The 15508-nt window shown below is 35.1% G+C and overlaps 1 protein-coding gene across 1 annotated transcript in view; it reads left to right on the forward strand.

Annotated features, from left to right (window-relative positions):
• The window catches only part of LOC133325665 (protein Wnt-5), a 221204-nt gene that overhangs the window by 15462 nt on the left and 190234 nt on the right, over window positions 1-15508 (forward strand). The gene's annotated exons all lie outside the window — the stretch shown is intronic.

A 15508-nucleotide genomic window follows, 5' to 3' on the forward strand; every position in this document is an offset into this window, starting at 1 on the left:
AATCTTAAACCCCAACAGTGATCCTGACTCCAAATTTCAGGATTTCAACTCTATTGCTTCACCTACACCCCCACAGTGATCCTAAATTCAAATTTTAGGACTCCAAGTTGATTGGACCGCCCGCAATTTTAGTACACACTAGTACGAATTTCCAAAACTACCTACACTCTCAGAGTGATCTTAAATTCATGTTTCAGGATTCCAACTCTATCGCTTAATCTACAATTTAAATTGTACCAAATTAAGTACACATTAGTACAATATTCCAAAACTTCCTACATATCTCAATCTCACACCCCAAACGTGATTCTAACTTCAAATTTCAAGATTACAGCTCCATCTCCCCACTAAACATCTAAATGTTACCACATTTAGTACCATTTAGTACCCAAATTGTACCAATTATAGTACGGTTTAGTACTATTCGTACACATATGTAAAAAATTTTCAAAACTACGTACATATCCTAATCCTACACTCCGACGGTAATGTTAATTTCAATTTTCAGGATTCCAGCTCGATTTGTACCTCTAAATTAAATTTGTACCAAATATAGTACCATATAGTACTTTTCGTACACATGAGTACAAGCTTTCAAAACCATCTCCATATATCGAACCTACTTCCCAGTCCAATCAAGTTTTTAGCTCTATACATTCACAGGCTACAAAATTGTACCAAATTTAGTACACTTTAGTACTTTTCGCATACTTATAGTTCGAATGTCCAAAAAACCCTTTGCTATATCTATTCTACACTTCATCAGTGAACCTCATTTAAAATTTAAGATTTCTAGCTGTACCAGTTCGCCAAATACAAATGGTTTCACATTTAGTACTTTTCGTACCGTTCTAGTACGAATTTCCAAAACTCCACCTTATCTGCCACGTTTGGATCAAGAGTGACCCTCACCCAAAATTTCAAGATTCAAGCTTCAGACGTTTCGTCTGGGCGTTGATGAATCGGTAAGTCAGCAAGTCAGTCAATCACTTTACTCTTTTGTTAGTATAGATTATATTACAATTTCTTGTAATAACCTAGGAATTATATGTTTATTATAATCACGGAATATTGAAATTCAAACAATAATATTATTTTGTTTACAATAAATATGTTCAGGCAAATAAAACATTATACAATTAGTCTTAATTATTATCATCTCAATAAATCGCCATAATATAAACATAGCATTTACATAAACCTAGATATATGTATGTGCAGTTGTTTATGTAATGAATCGATGCAACAACAACTGCATATTAATTAATGCCAAGCACAACACTTTACTTGTATGCCATCGTGTGACGGCCAAGATGTGTAATTTTCTAGTCATGTCATTTGCCACTTTGTTGTAAAAGAAACCATAAAAAACAAACAAAAACAACAAATCTAGTCTAGATTACTTACACCTCCTTACGATCTCTCCACCCCTTAAGAAACAATAATTCAATTGTACATTAAAGAAAACAAATTATGACCTGTTTTTAATAAGCCATTGGCAGTATTTTATTTCTTTTCTAATGGCTTAAAAGAGTCTTGGTTGTTATTTTGTTTTATAATGCCGCCATTCACTTTGACTTCAAATTTTATTTTTTTGTTTATTCGAAAAAAAATATATTTTCCTGCCTTTGTATAAAATATGAAAAAAATCTTTAATGGTAATTCTTGTTTTTTTATTCTTCTTTTATGAATAGAAGAGATGAGGTATTTTTAGTTCGCTTTAAAGAATGACGACGACGACGTTGTTGTCTCTAAAGCCAATTTGTTTGTTCATGTTTTTCTTTTGTAGTTCTTGTTGTTGTTGGATGTTGATGTTATTACATTGATGTCGGTACCATATAATTATGTGGCAAGCAAACTGGCAGGTTGGCAGCCAAATGACATAGCCTTTCTGGCCTGGTAATAGATCTACTATGCACATGTGTGTGTGTGTTTGTGTGCGCACGGTGGCATCATACAAAAGAAGCCGCCGACTTAACAGCAGCAGCCACCGTCCGTCACAGTAACGGCAGATGCCATCATAGTTTGCCGGCTTTTGTATTCACCCCCTCCGAAAAAAAACTCTAAAAAGATTTATCTTTTTTTAGTTAACCCAACAACAAAAACAAAAAATAGCAACATTTGCTATAATGTATTATTTTATTGTTGTTGTTTTTGGTGTTGGAGGGGCCCACAAAATAATTTTGATATATTAATCAAAATTACATAAAATCTTGGGCATAAATGAGCTCCGTATGTTGCCTTGTAATTTTCTTTTATGATAGCGATTTGCCATAAAATTCTGGGAAATGAAAAGTTATATTTTAAAACGAAAGAAAAAATGAAAGAAGGAAATATTTTATGGTCTATATAGGATGTAAAAGTGTGGACAAACATAGCTATAAATTTGGATTCATTAGGGTCGTGGATTTTTTAATATATATTTCAAGACCTATATTAGCGGGATACGTTAAACTTAATTTTTAAGGACTGTTTCATAGAATATTGTTCTGGAGGACTATATGATCGACAGGCATGGAAGACCAGATGACAAAAAATTCTCAATCAGAATAAAAATTTTATGTCGATTTAATATGCCTCTCTTACGATAATTTAATAAGATAGAGGTCAGAGGTCACAGTGCTAATACTTGTGGGATGTTTGGTATTGCAAATGGTGTATATAGATCCACGTCCGCATATAGCTTCCATATATATACAGATCGCATTTATGATTCGGCATTCCTGCAAAATTAATACGGCTATGCAGGATAACTTTAAGTGGCACAAGGTCAACCGTTAAAGTAGGAAAGGACCTATCGGAGCCCTTCAATACCGAACGAGGATTCAGACAAGGTGACAGTTTGTCGTGTGATCTTTTTAACATCCTACTGGAAAAGGTCATACGAGACGCAAAGGTGAACAGAAATGGCACTCTGTACACCAAACAACATCAGTTACTCGCCTACGCCGATGACATCGATATAATGGGTCGAACATTGCGAGCGGTAACAGCCACCATTGAACAAATTGAAAAGGAGTCTTCCAAAGTGGGTCTGGCAGTAAACGGCGAGAAGACCAAGCTGATGGTATCAACGCGCAAGACGTCCAGTAGACTCGGACCAACTGTGGAACTTGAGAACTACAGCTTCGAGGTAGTTAAAGACTTTATATACCTTGGTACTGCCATAAATAAAACGAATAATATCAGTTTTGAAATTCGGAGAAGGATCGTGATGGCCAACAGATGCTACTATGGTCTAAGTAAGCAGTTTAGAAACAAGGCCACCTCCCGCCAGACCAAACTCACACTTTACAGGACGCTGATACTACCCGTGCTATTATATGGATCAGAAGCATGGGTACTTGCGCAAGCAGATGAGGCAGCGCTTGGGGTGTTTGAGAGAAAAATTCTCCGAAAGATCTACGGGCCGATCTGCGTCGACGGTGAATATCGGCGTCGAATGAACCACGAGCTCTACAATTTATACGCGGACATCGACATAGTCAGTCGTATTGAGCTGCAGCGACTACGGTGGCTAAGGCATGTTGTGCGGATGAATGAAGATGCCCCAGCTCAAAAGGCATATAAAAATGAGCCTACTGATGGTTCCCGTAGAAGGGGAAGGCCACGAATTAGATGGAAAGACCAAGTAGAAAACAACATCTTGGAACGTGGTCTTCCAAATTGGTGGACTTGCGCACAAGACAGACGCGCTTGGAAATCTTTTTTAAGCTCGGCTTATGGAACAACCGTTCTGTAACAAGCCAGCTAAGTAATTTATGATTCGAATTGAATGAACTTTGGCACAGCTCATTTATTTGCCCAAGGACGAACTCTATTGAAATTGGGTAAAATCGATTCAGATTTAGATATAGCTCCCAAATCTTTCGATTTGGACTAAATCGGTTCAGATTTGGATATAGCTCCCATATATATTTTCGTCCGATTTAAGGTAAATGGTGCACCAAAGTCCCTATATATCTTTCGATTTGCACGAAATTCGGCATAGCATTTTGTATTAAGCCTAGAATGATGTGTGTTAAGTTTCGAGAAAATCAGCTCAGATTTGGACAAAACTCCAATATATAGTTTCGTCCGAGTTTAAGTAAATGGTACACCAAGCTCTTGATGTTTGTCAGATTGACATGAACTTTTGCACAAGGTAGAAAATTGAGCATAACTTGACATAATTGCCTTTTGCGTTAATTGGGTTTCAAACATTCAACGGGTGTACGATAGGTATTTGTTTTAAATCGATTTACATAATTTGGTCCTATTGTAACAAACGAATGACATGTTTATGGATTGATCCAAAGTGGTTCACATTTAGATACAGGTCACTTATTTTAGATCATCCAATTAAATGTTAATGGTCCTTCCAAACATGTGACGTCTCTTAGGATGCATCTGTTTAATATACCCATAGTGATAAAGGGTATCATATAGTCGGCCCGTAGGACTTTACTACTTTCCTTACGGGTTATAATTTCATGAATTATCGCAGGATTTCCTAAGGGACAATTTTTGAGGACTGTGAAATGAATTGTAAATTACTTTGAAGATTTGAAATCATAAATAATCCCTCAAATTTAACGAATATTTTATATTTCTTTTAATTGGCCCTTTAGAACAATTATTGACACCAAAGGCAATCCACTATTTTCCATTTTTTTCTTTGAGGTTTAAACACTTTAATTTGTCACTAAAATGTGCAACAAATTAATCACAAAGGGAAAAATCTGTCATATGACGGGGGAAGCAAAAAATAAACATTAAAGCATACTCTACAACAATTACAACTCTTTTGCTTTTTTACAACAACATCACAGGCCACGAAGAAAGAACAAAAAATACAACAAATGGGAGACAACATTAATTTAACTGTCTGATTTTTTTCACTCATGGCTAAACAGAAGTGTTTCTCCCTACATTTTTTTGTTTTTGCTTTCTGAATAAAAATGACTGACATTCTGCATTGAGCCGTGAAATAAAAAAGCATCCGTAACTGAGTATAAACACTGGCTACAACAATAACAACAGCAGCAACACCAACAACTATGACGAGTCCTCTCGCTTTCATGCAACATTATTGTGTTGTTGTGCAGCGTATACAATAGTGTTGGTGGCAAGTACCATTGTAACACTATGCCATCTGTGGAAAAGCAATGGAAACAACAATAGTCCGTCAGTCAGCCAGCCAGCCATATCTAGTGAGACGATGAGGCAGCAACTAGCCAGCATGAAGCAGAAACACTTGTAAGTGTTTTCCTTGTTTATAGATAGACGAGAACAACAACAACAAATACCACAATGGTCCACAATGGCAGCAAACATCAAAAATGAACAATAGCAACAACAACAACAGTCAGAGGAACATCAGCAGGATGGCTAACACTTATATAGCCAGACATATCTGTAACACCATCCTGGCTATGTGGTGAGCTATAATGGCCCGGAGGAGTAATATAGCCATAGGGATGATTTATTTTGGTAGAATATAACTTGGGTTCGAAATGAAAATTGAAACGGATTTTTGTTGGGAATTGGAAAGGAGACAATGGAATATATAAAGGAAACGAGATAGGCGCAGAGATCCTTTTGAGAATATTTATAGAATCACTATCTGAGTCGAGTTATGCATTGTATTCAAAATACAGTTCACACTTATGATCCGAAAGTCGCATTTATGATCCGACGAACCCAATTGAAATTGGGATAATCGATTCAAATTTAGATATAGCTCTCGTATATATTTTCGTCCGATTTAATGTAAATGGTACACCAAACTCCCTAAATATCTTTCGATTTGCACGAAATTTGGCATAGTGCACTGAATTAGGTCTAGAATGATGTCTGCTAAGATTCATGAACATTGGTTCAGATTTTGATATAGCTGCAATATATATTTTCGTCCGATTTCGATTTGCACGAAATTTGGCATAGTGTACTGAATTAGGTCTAGAATGATGTCTGCCAAGTTTCGTGAAAATCGGTTCAGATTTAGATATAGCTGCAATATATATTTTCGTCCGATTTTATGTAAATATTGTTGTGTATTACTTACTTACTTAGCTGGCTTGTGACAGAACTTTCGTTTCATAAGCCGATCATAAAAAAGATTTCCTGGCACGTCGGTCTTTTGCGCAGTTTTTCTATTTTGAAAGACTATATTCAGCAATGTTGTCTTCCACTTGGTCTTAACCTTCTGAGTGAAGCATCAGCTGGTTCGCTTTTATATGCCTTCTTGGCTGGGGCATCTTCATCCATTCTCACAACATGACCTAGCCAACGTAGTCGCTGCAGCTCAATACATCTAACAATGTCAATGTCCGAGAATAGCTGGTACAACTCATGGTTCATTCGACGGCGATATTCACCGTCAACGCAGATCTGTCCATAGATCTTTCGTAGAATTTTTCTCTCAAACATTTCGAGAGCTGCCTCATCTGCTTGCGCACGTAACCATGCTTCAGATCCATATAACAGCACGGGTAGTATTAGCGTCTTGTAGAGTGTGAGTTTGGTCTGGCGGTAGGTGGCCTTGCTTTTCAGTTGTTTGCTCAGACCGTAGTAACATCGGTTGGCCATCACTATCATTTTCCTAATTTCATAACTGATGTCATTCGTTTTATTTATGGCGGTACCAAGGTATATAAAAATCTTTGACTACCTCGAAGCTGTTGTTCTCAAGTTCCACAGTTGGTCCGAGTCTACTGGACATCTTGCGCGTTGTTACCATCAGCTTAGTCTTCTCGCTGTTTACTGCCAGACCAACTTTTGCAGACTCCTTCTCGATTTGCTCAAAAGTGGCTGATACCGCTCTCAGTTTTCGACCCATTATGTCGATGTCATCGCGTAGGCGAGTAGCATGTGTTGTTTGGTATACAGAGTGTCATTTCTGTCCACCTTTGCGTCTCGTATGACCTTTTCCAGCAGGATGTTAAAAATATCACAAGACAAACTGTCACCTTGTCTGAATCCTCGTTCGGTATTAAAGGGCTCCGAGAGGTCCTTTCCGACTTTAACTGCTGATTTTGTGCCAGTTAAAGTTATCCTGCATAGCCGCATTAATTTTGCAGGAATGCCAAACGCAGACATGGCTTTACACACCTCTGAACGGATAGGGCTGTCGAATGCGGCTTTATAGTCGACGAATAGGTGGAATGTTTCCATGTGTTTTTCGTAGGGTTTTTTTCCAGGATTTGGCTCAGAGTGAAAATTTGGTCAGTACGCTGGATAGCACTTTATATGCGATGGGAAGAAGACTTATTTCTCTATAGTTGGCACTTATCTTGTCTTGTCTCCTTTTTTGCGCACGGGACACAGGACGCTGAGATTCCAATCGTTGGGCATGCATTCTTCTAGACAAGTTGAACTAATCAGCTGGTGCATGCTCTTTACCAGCATCTGACCAACGATCGTGAATAGTTGAGCTTGTAACCCATCGGCACCTGCTGCTTTATTATTCTTCAGCCGATTGATTGCTATTCTGACTTCATCTTGGCTAGGACTGATGTTTGGTATTTTGGAAAACGGACCTTTTCACATAAATATTCTATATATATTCCAATAGGTCCTTCAGCAATATAAAGGGTTATGTGTTTCACGGATATTCTATACCTAGGGAAACTATAAAAACCTCTTGTTTTAAATTGAAACCACATTTTACTAATTTTCCTTTAATTTTCTTTTTCTTTTCAGGTAAGTTTCTCAAATCATTTGTTTTTAAATAAATTTAAAAAAATCCGAAATGTGGTAAGTTGTTTCAATTTTGTGTAGGGTATTTGCACTATTCGAGGTACAATTAATTTTCATGGTATCCTATCCAAGTCATACCGACATCACTCAACACACACTGGGTCATAATAAAGAAAAAACAACATCCTCATAGTAAAACCGTGGCACAAAGCGGCATTCCCTCACACTCTGCCACACTCACACGCCCAGACTAGACATTGGGGAGCACTGTCTATTTGTAAACAATTAAAATTTTCTTGTACTATGATTTTTCTTTTTCACATTTCCCCCGTTCTTCCTTTTTTTGTCTGACAACATGGCTCCCCTTTCCTGTGACGATGATGACAAGTGGAGCGAGAGCGTGCGGACGCTGTTGTGGTGGCATTGCATTTAAATTGTTTGAAAGAAAAAAGGAAAAACTTTATTTCGAAAAAACGGCGGCAGAGCTAAAGAAGAAAAAAAATCGAAATACAGATGAAGTGCTTCGGCTGCAGTCTGCCGTTGATTGATGTTGCATTGAACTTGAACTCGCCGCTCTGCAACTGTCGGACGACTGTCTATCATTTTTGCCTTGAATCCGATGTTGTTTTTGTTGTCGTTGCATTTCAATAACAAATTTAAATTCATTGAATATATTGGCGTGAATGAAAGTACTTGAAACCTGGGCGAAGAAGAAACCTAGAGGGAAAGGGCAAAAATATAGAATTTGTTGTTGGTTATTATTTTTGTTCGCAGTTTTGTGTTCAAGCTATTATTTACGAATTTCATTAATAAATCATAAAAATAGTTTTTTTGTCTGCTTCTCCCAACCTCTCTCAGCCTTCTACACCTCATACCTATAATTGGCAACCACAACATGGCCGTTTGTTGTAAAAGTGTTAAATTATTCAAAAATATTGGATGGCTGTAAACACCATCGACCGACCTGTGGTTTTTTTAATTGTTATTTAATTGTCGCTCTACATGTGTGATTTTTGTTTAGTTTTGAAATATTTATTTATTTTTTCGTTTCGCTTTTTGTTTCAATGATTTAATGAAATATTTATGGCCATGTTGTGTGTGTGCGTATAAATTTGAAAAACAATTTAAAATTCATTTATAGTTTAGTGAAATAAAGGCGGTGTTGTGTGACACAGAAAAGTAGATGGGTGGAAGGCCATTATTAAATTTATAAATTGAAAATTTAATTTTGTTTTTCAATATTAAAAAAGTGGACCTGGGGAATTTTTTTCACAGAAAGAAGTTTTCTGATGCTAAATTTTTTGTACTCAGGGAAAAAAGAGTCCTCAGAGTACTAAGGATTTTTTTCTATAGAAAAAAGAGTCCTCAGAGTACTAAGGATTTTTTTCTAAAGAAAAAAGAGTCCGCAGCGTACTGAGTAATTTTTTTCTATAGAAAAAAGAGTCCTCATCGTACTGAGGAATTGTTTTCTAAAGGAAAAAGAGTCCTCAGCGTACTGAGGAATTTTTTTCTATAAAAAAAGAGTCCTCAGCGTACTGAGGAATTTTTTTCTATAAAAAAAGTGTCCTCAGTGGTACTGAGGAATAGAAATAAGTGTCCTCAGGTTTTTCATAGAAAAAAGTGTCCTCAGAGTACTGAGGAATTTTTTTCTATAGAAAAAAGTACTGAGGAATTTTTTTCTATAGAAAAAAGAGTCCTCAGAGTACTGAGGATTTTTTTCTATAGAAAAAAGAGTCCTCAGCGAACTGAGGAATTTTTTTCTATAGAAAAAAGTGTCCTCAGTGTACTAAGGAATTTTTTTCTATAGAAAAAAGTGTCCTCAGCGAAGTGAGGAATTTTTTTCTATAGAAAAAAGTGTCCTCAGCGAACTGAGGAATTTTTTTCTATAGAAAAAAGTGTCCTCAGCGAACTGAGGAATTTTTTTCTATAGAAAAAAGTGTCCTCAGCGAACTGAGAAATTTTTTTTCTATAAAAAAAGAGTCCTCAGAGTACTGAGAAATTTTTTTCTATAGAAAAAACAGTTTTTTTCTATTTTTTTCTATAGAAAAAAGTGTCATCAGCGAACTGAGGAATTTTTTTCTATAGAAAAAAGTGTCCTCTGCAAATTGAGGAACTTTTTCTATAGAAAAAAGAGTCCTCAGAGTAATGAGGAATTTTTTTCTATATAGAAAGTGTCCTCGGAATACCGAGGAATTTTTTTTTCTATAGAAAAAAGAGTCTTCAGATTACTGAGGAATTTTTTCAATAGAAAAAAGGGTCCTCAGGGAACCGAGGATTTTTTTCTATATAAAACAGAGTCCTCAGTGATCTGAAGATTTTTTCTATAGAAAAAAAGCGTCCTTAGTGAAGTGGGGATTTTTTTTCTGTAGGAAAAAGTATCCTCAGGGACCTGATGATTTTTTTTTCTATAGAAAAAGGTATCCCCAGGGACCTGATGAATTTTTTCTATAGAAAAAGGTATCCTCAGGGTCCTGATGAGCATCCTTTTTTACTGTTATTTTACTGATTTCTTTATGACTTTAAATTCGATTTTTCAATATATTATTGATTACATGAGCAGATAATTCTCACATGACATAGAATATTAAATTTAAAAAATTATTTTCAATATGATGATATTCTATTACACGTTTTTAACAACACAGCATTCTCTAGAACATAAACTTCGTCTGTTTGTTGTTGTTGTTTGTATTCAAAACAGCCAAAAATTCATTAACAACAATTTATCATCATATTCCATAGACTTCTACGTTACTACGATACTCCGAACACAGTGTTTATTATGGCTGTAAACAAAAAATAAACGAACAAAAATTATTATTAATAACAATTTAATTTTTCATGTTGTTGGCAATAACAAAGTGCCTCCTGTGTTCATCCTATATAGAAATTTCGAAATAAAAAAAATTAAATAATAATAACAAAAATATGTAAATTCAACAACAAACACAAGTATCGAATTTCGTAACAAGATGCTATCCGACTTTGGCTTTCCGGCTAACTCAGCAGAAGCACCATCCCCAGCAACAGCATTTGGTGGCAGCTGAGGGTTGTTAAGAATGCGGTTGTAAATACAAACAAAAGTTTTGAAAAATAATATTTTAACAAAACTTTAAACAAATAATCACCATCTCAACGAAATGAAACGGCGAATGACTGATGATGAGCAATTTTTTATGTTTTCGGTTTTCTGTTGGATGTAGGGAAGAAGACTGGAAAAGGGCTGCTCCCTTCAGAACATTTGATCCCATTGCCTTATGTAAATGTGTTGTTTGTTCTTGTTTTGCCAAAAGTATTGCTTACAATTGCTACCAAAACACAAAAGTCAACATCCGAACATTCGAACCCCTTTCCTTTCAATCATACCATCCTTCAGCTTCTTCTTTTCCTTGGATCCAACCGTATTTCCATTGTTTTTCTTTTTGGTATTTTTTTCTTCGTGAAGAATTAAGAAAATCTGCGTACGTTTAAGAATTTCGTTTGCCTTGTTTGGGTGTATGTGTGTGTTCAGGTTTGTTTACATGTTGTTCTAGCAAGGGTATTGAAAGGATATCCTTACAAGAAAAAAATCCCTTGTAATAAAATAAAGCAACGTTAAATCAAATCAAGTAAAACATCCGAACAACACTAAGGATTGCAAATCCATCATTGTTATATTGTATGCGTTTTTGTTGTCGGATGTTCCAAGGATTACAGTGTGAAAGGAGCGGACAGTGGGTATAAAAAAGGATGTTAAATAAAAATTCGTTTTAAATTTTTTAATAGAAAAAAACTATCCTGACCAGATGATTTTTTTCTATAGAAGCCAACCGTATTTCCTGATGGACCTAGTGAATTTGTTTCATTAGAAAAAAATGTCCTCAGGGACATGATGATTCTTTTTCTATAGAAAAAAGTATCCTCAGAGACCTGATGATTTTTTTCTATAGCAAAAATTATCCTCAGGGGCCTGATGATTTTTTCTATAGAAAAAACATCCTTAGGCGCCTCATGATTTTTTTCTATAGAAAAAAAGTATCCTCAAGGACTTCATTTTTTTTTTGTATTGGAAAAAGTGTCCTCAGGGACCTGGTGAATTTTTTTCTACAGAAAAAAGGGCCCTCAGGGACCTGATGATTTTTTTCTGTAGATAAAATTATCCTCAGGGACCTGATACATTTTTCTATAAAAAAAAAATTATCCTCAGGGACCTGATGATGTTTTTGTTTTCTATAGAAAAAATTATCCTCGGGGACCTGATAAATTTTTTGTCTGTAGAAAAAAAGAATCCTCATTGAGCTGGTGAATTTTGTTCTATAGAAAAAAAATTATCCTCAGGGATCTGATGAATTTTTTTCTATGAAAGAAATTATCCTCAGGGACCTGATGATGTTTTTCTATAGCCCACTGTCCATCCTTGCAAAATTGTCTACGTGACGAAACATGAACGTTGAAATCCCACTGCCTTAAAGTATTCCTGCCAAGAAACAAAGTATCAACGAAAAATTTGCATCTTTTCTACGCTTCAATGGTAGATCGTTTAAGTTCATGTCAAAATTTGGTGTAAGAAGTAAAAAAAGGGGTTTTCTCTTTCTCCCTCCTTTAATGTTACTTTGTTTTCCAGGAGCTATTATCCCTGCAAGTATCCTTTGTATTGAAAAACAAATACATTCTTCGATTTGAAAGAGAAAAACAAAAAAGGAATTCATTGATTCATTCAATGCTGATTGCTTCCATGCCATTTCATTCATTCTTTGTGCTAACCAAAGGTTTTTTACGCACGACTAGTCGGTCAGATGTGCAGTTTGTTGTTTCGAGGATTACTAATTATATTATGGGACCTAAAAAAATTATGAGGAGATTTTTGTCTAATGATTTTTCCCCATCAGGTCCCCAAGAACTCATTTTTCTAAAGGAAAAAATCGTCAGGTCCCTGAGGATACTTTTTTCTATAGAAAAAAAATATGAAGTCTCTGAGGATACTTTTTTCTATAGAACAAAATTTATTAGGTCCTTGAGTCCGCTGAGGATGCTTTTTTCTATAGAAAAAAATTCGTCAGTCCGTTTTTTATAGAAAAAAATTCGTCAGTCCGCTGAGGACACTTTTTTCTATAGAAAAAAATTCGTCAGTCCGCTGAGGACACTTTTTTCTATAGAAAAAAATTCGTCAGTCCGCTGAGGACACTCTTTTCTATAGAAAAAAATTCGTCAGTCCGCTGAGGACACTTTTTTCTATAGAAAAAAATTCGTCAGTCCGCTGAAGATAATTTTTTTGTAAAAAAAATAATCCTAGGGTAAGGATATTCTCTCAACACCCATGAAATATATATAACAACCCTTGTGCTTCATTTCTCTTTTCAAAACTGCCTTTTTTTCTTACCTTTGCGTTTGTGAGCTTTCTCTCTACGCCCTCAATCCATTTGTCCTTGATGCGTTGCAAAAAGGCCCATATCCCTGTTTCATCATCTCATCGTCATCATCATCATCATCCGGAATCCTTCTCACACAGACGCTGGCAAATATAAATAAACTGCTTCAAGTGTTGATTTCATCAATTTCCATGCAAGACATGTGCCACTTGATGACAACCAATAAACTCTTTTTAGAATGATGAGTGTGTGTGTGTGTGTGTGTTTGTGGCATGCAACGGCGATATGTGTATTTCAATCAAAAATTTTGTTCCTTTACCGCATCTTTTTGCTGACTTTCTCATTTGCCAAAAATATTTTCATGTTTAGGTTATTTAACAATTTATGATGGAGGAAGGGAGGGGCGGGGTGGACAGGGAGGAATGGAAAAGAAATGGTTGGCTGGGAAATATGTCAGCGGAATCATGTGTTCCCCGTGCCATGCATGGCGACCACAAAAATTAAGAGTTATTTTGGGCTATAATAAAGTGTCCCTGATGAGAAAAGAATACTCAGCCCTGGAGGTAGGACAAGGAATTTATAAAGGCTTCAAATACTTGAAGCCAAGGAAAATTTGTTGTAATGGTAAGTTTTCCAGATTACATTTTGGTAGGGGAATATATATATTATTTTTCAAGTTCAATTTGGAATTTGAAGTTCTAATTAAATTCATGAAATCATTGGGAACCTTGGTACTATCCAGGCGTGGATTTTTAAAGAAATATTTTTGAAGGCACTACCAGGGCAGGGGTTTTTAAAGAAATATTTTTTTTTTTGAGAGACTACCAGGACGTGGATTTTTAAAGAAATATTTTTTAAGGGACTACCAGGGCGTGGGTTTTTAAAGAAATATTTTTTAAGGACTACCAGGGCGTGGATTTTTAAAGAAATATTTTTTAAGGACTACCAGGGCGTGGATTTTTAAAGAACTACTTTTTTGAGGGACTACCAGGGCGTCGATTTTTAAAGAAATATTTTTTAAGGGACTACCAGGGCGTGGATTTTTAAAGAAATATTTTTTAAGGGACTACCAGGGCGTGGATTTTTAAAGAAATATTTTTTAAGGGACTACCACGGCGTGGACTTTTAAAGAAATATTTTTTAAGGGACTATCAAAGCATGCATTTTTAAAGAAATATTTTTAAAGGACTACCAGTCGTGGATTTTTAAACAAATATTTTTTAAAGGACTACCAGGCGTGGATTTGTAAACAAATATTTTTTAAAGGACTACCAGGCGTGGATTTTTAAAGAAATATTTTTTAAAGGACTACCAGGCGTGGATTTTTAAAGAAATATTTTTTAAAGGACTACCTGGACGTGGATTTTTAAAGAAATATTTTTAAGGGCCTTCCAGGGCGTGGATTTTTTAAGAAATATTTTTAAGGGACTATTAGGGCAGGGGTTTTTAAAGAAATATTATTTATAAAGGACTACCAGGACGTGGATTTTCAAAGGATTATTTTTTAAAGGACTACCAGGACGTGGATTTTCAAAGGATTATTTTTTATAGGACTACCAGGGCAGGGGTTTTTAAAGAAATATTTTTTATTTATAGACTTTGGAATTTTTGTGTTGAATTTTGGTTATTAAAACATTAAACAGTTTATATAAGGATTCATTTTTTCAATCCTTGCTTCGTCTCAAAACAAAAGCGAATCTGATCGTATTCACAATTTAGGGGCTCAAACCGTTAACCACTAAATATTTAATGCTACACAATCTGAAAACCTTAACCACTAAAATTTAATAACTAGAAAATATTCAAACCGAAACTATTACCAATATAATATTTTCCACACACAAATCTCTTCAATTTGTCAACAACAAAATTTTCAAAATTCCATCATCACAATCACAACAAAAAAATTCAATAATCAAACAAAAAAATCCCGCTATAACCCCACTTAACATTTTGCAATTGAAATATTTTCAATATATATTTTGTCATTATTTTTTTCCATCGTGATTTTAATACTTGACAAAAATCACTAACAACCAAATATGTGCAAATAGTATTTGATAAAAATACAACAATATATGAAAATCCAACAACAACAACACCAAAATCCACTTCAATTGAAATCGAATATTTGAAAGCTTTACAATTGGTTACTATCGAGAGAGAGAACAAAAAAAAAAAACCAAACGAAATCGAAAAAATCGTATAAATTAAAAAATATCCCCCAAAAACAAGGTTAGTGATTTGTACGAAAAAAAAAAAATTAAAGAACAACAACAATAATAACAAAATTAAAAAATAAATAACAAAAAATTTCCAACTTTTCCATCCAGCTGAAACTAATTGTTTTTTTTCCACTCTCACATCTATAGGATTGAAACATTTTTTTTGATCAATTTACTTTTTTTCCTAACAGTCAAGTGCATGTAAAATCCGTAGCATTGATATACATTTTGTGTGTGTGTGTGCATGCATGTATG

Source organism: Musca vetustissima, unplaced genomic scaffold, assembly GCF_032173495.1.
Source record: "Musca vetustissima isolate MV318-11 ecotype Yass unplaced genomic scaffold, APGP_CSIRO_Mvet_v1 utg41009, whole genome shotgun sequence".
NCBI classification, from domain to species: Eukaryota; Metazoa; Arthropoda; class Insecta; order Diptera; family Muscidae; genus Musca; species Musca vetustissima.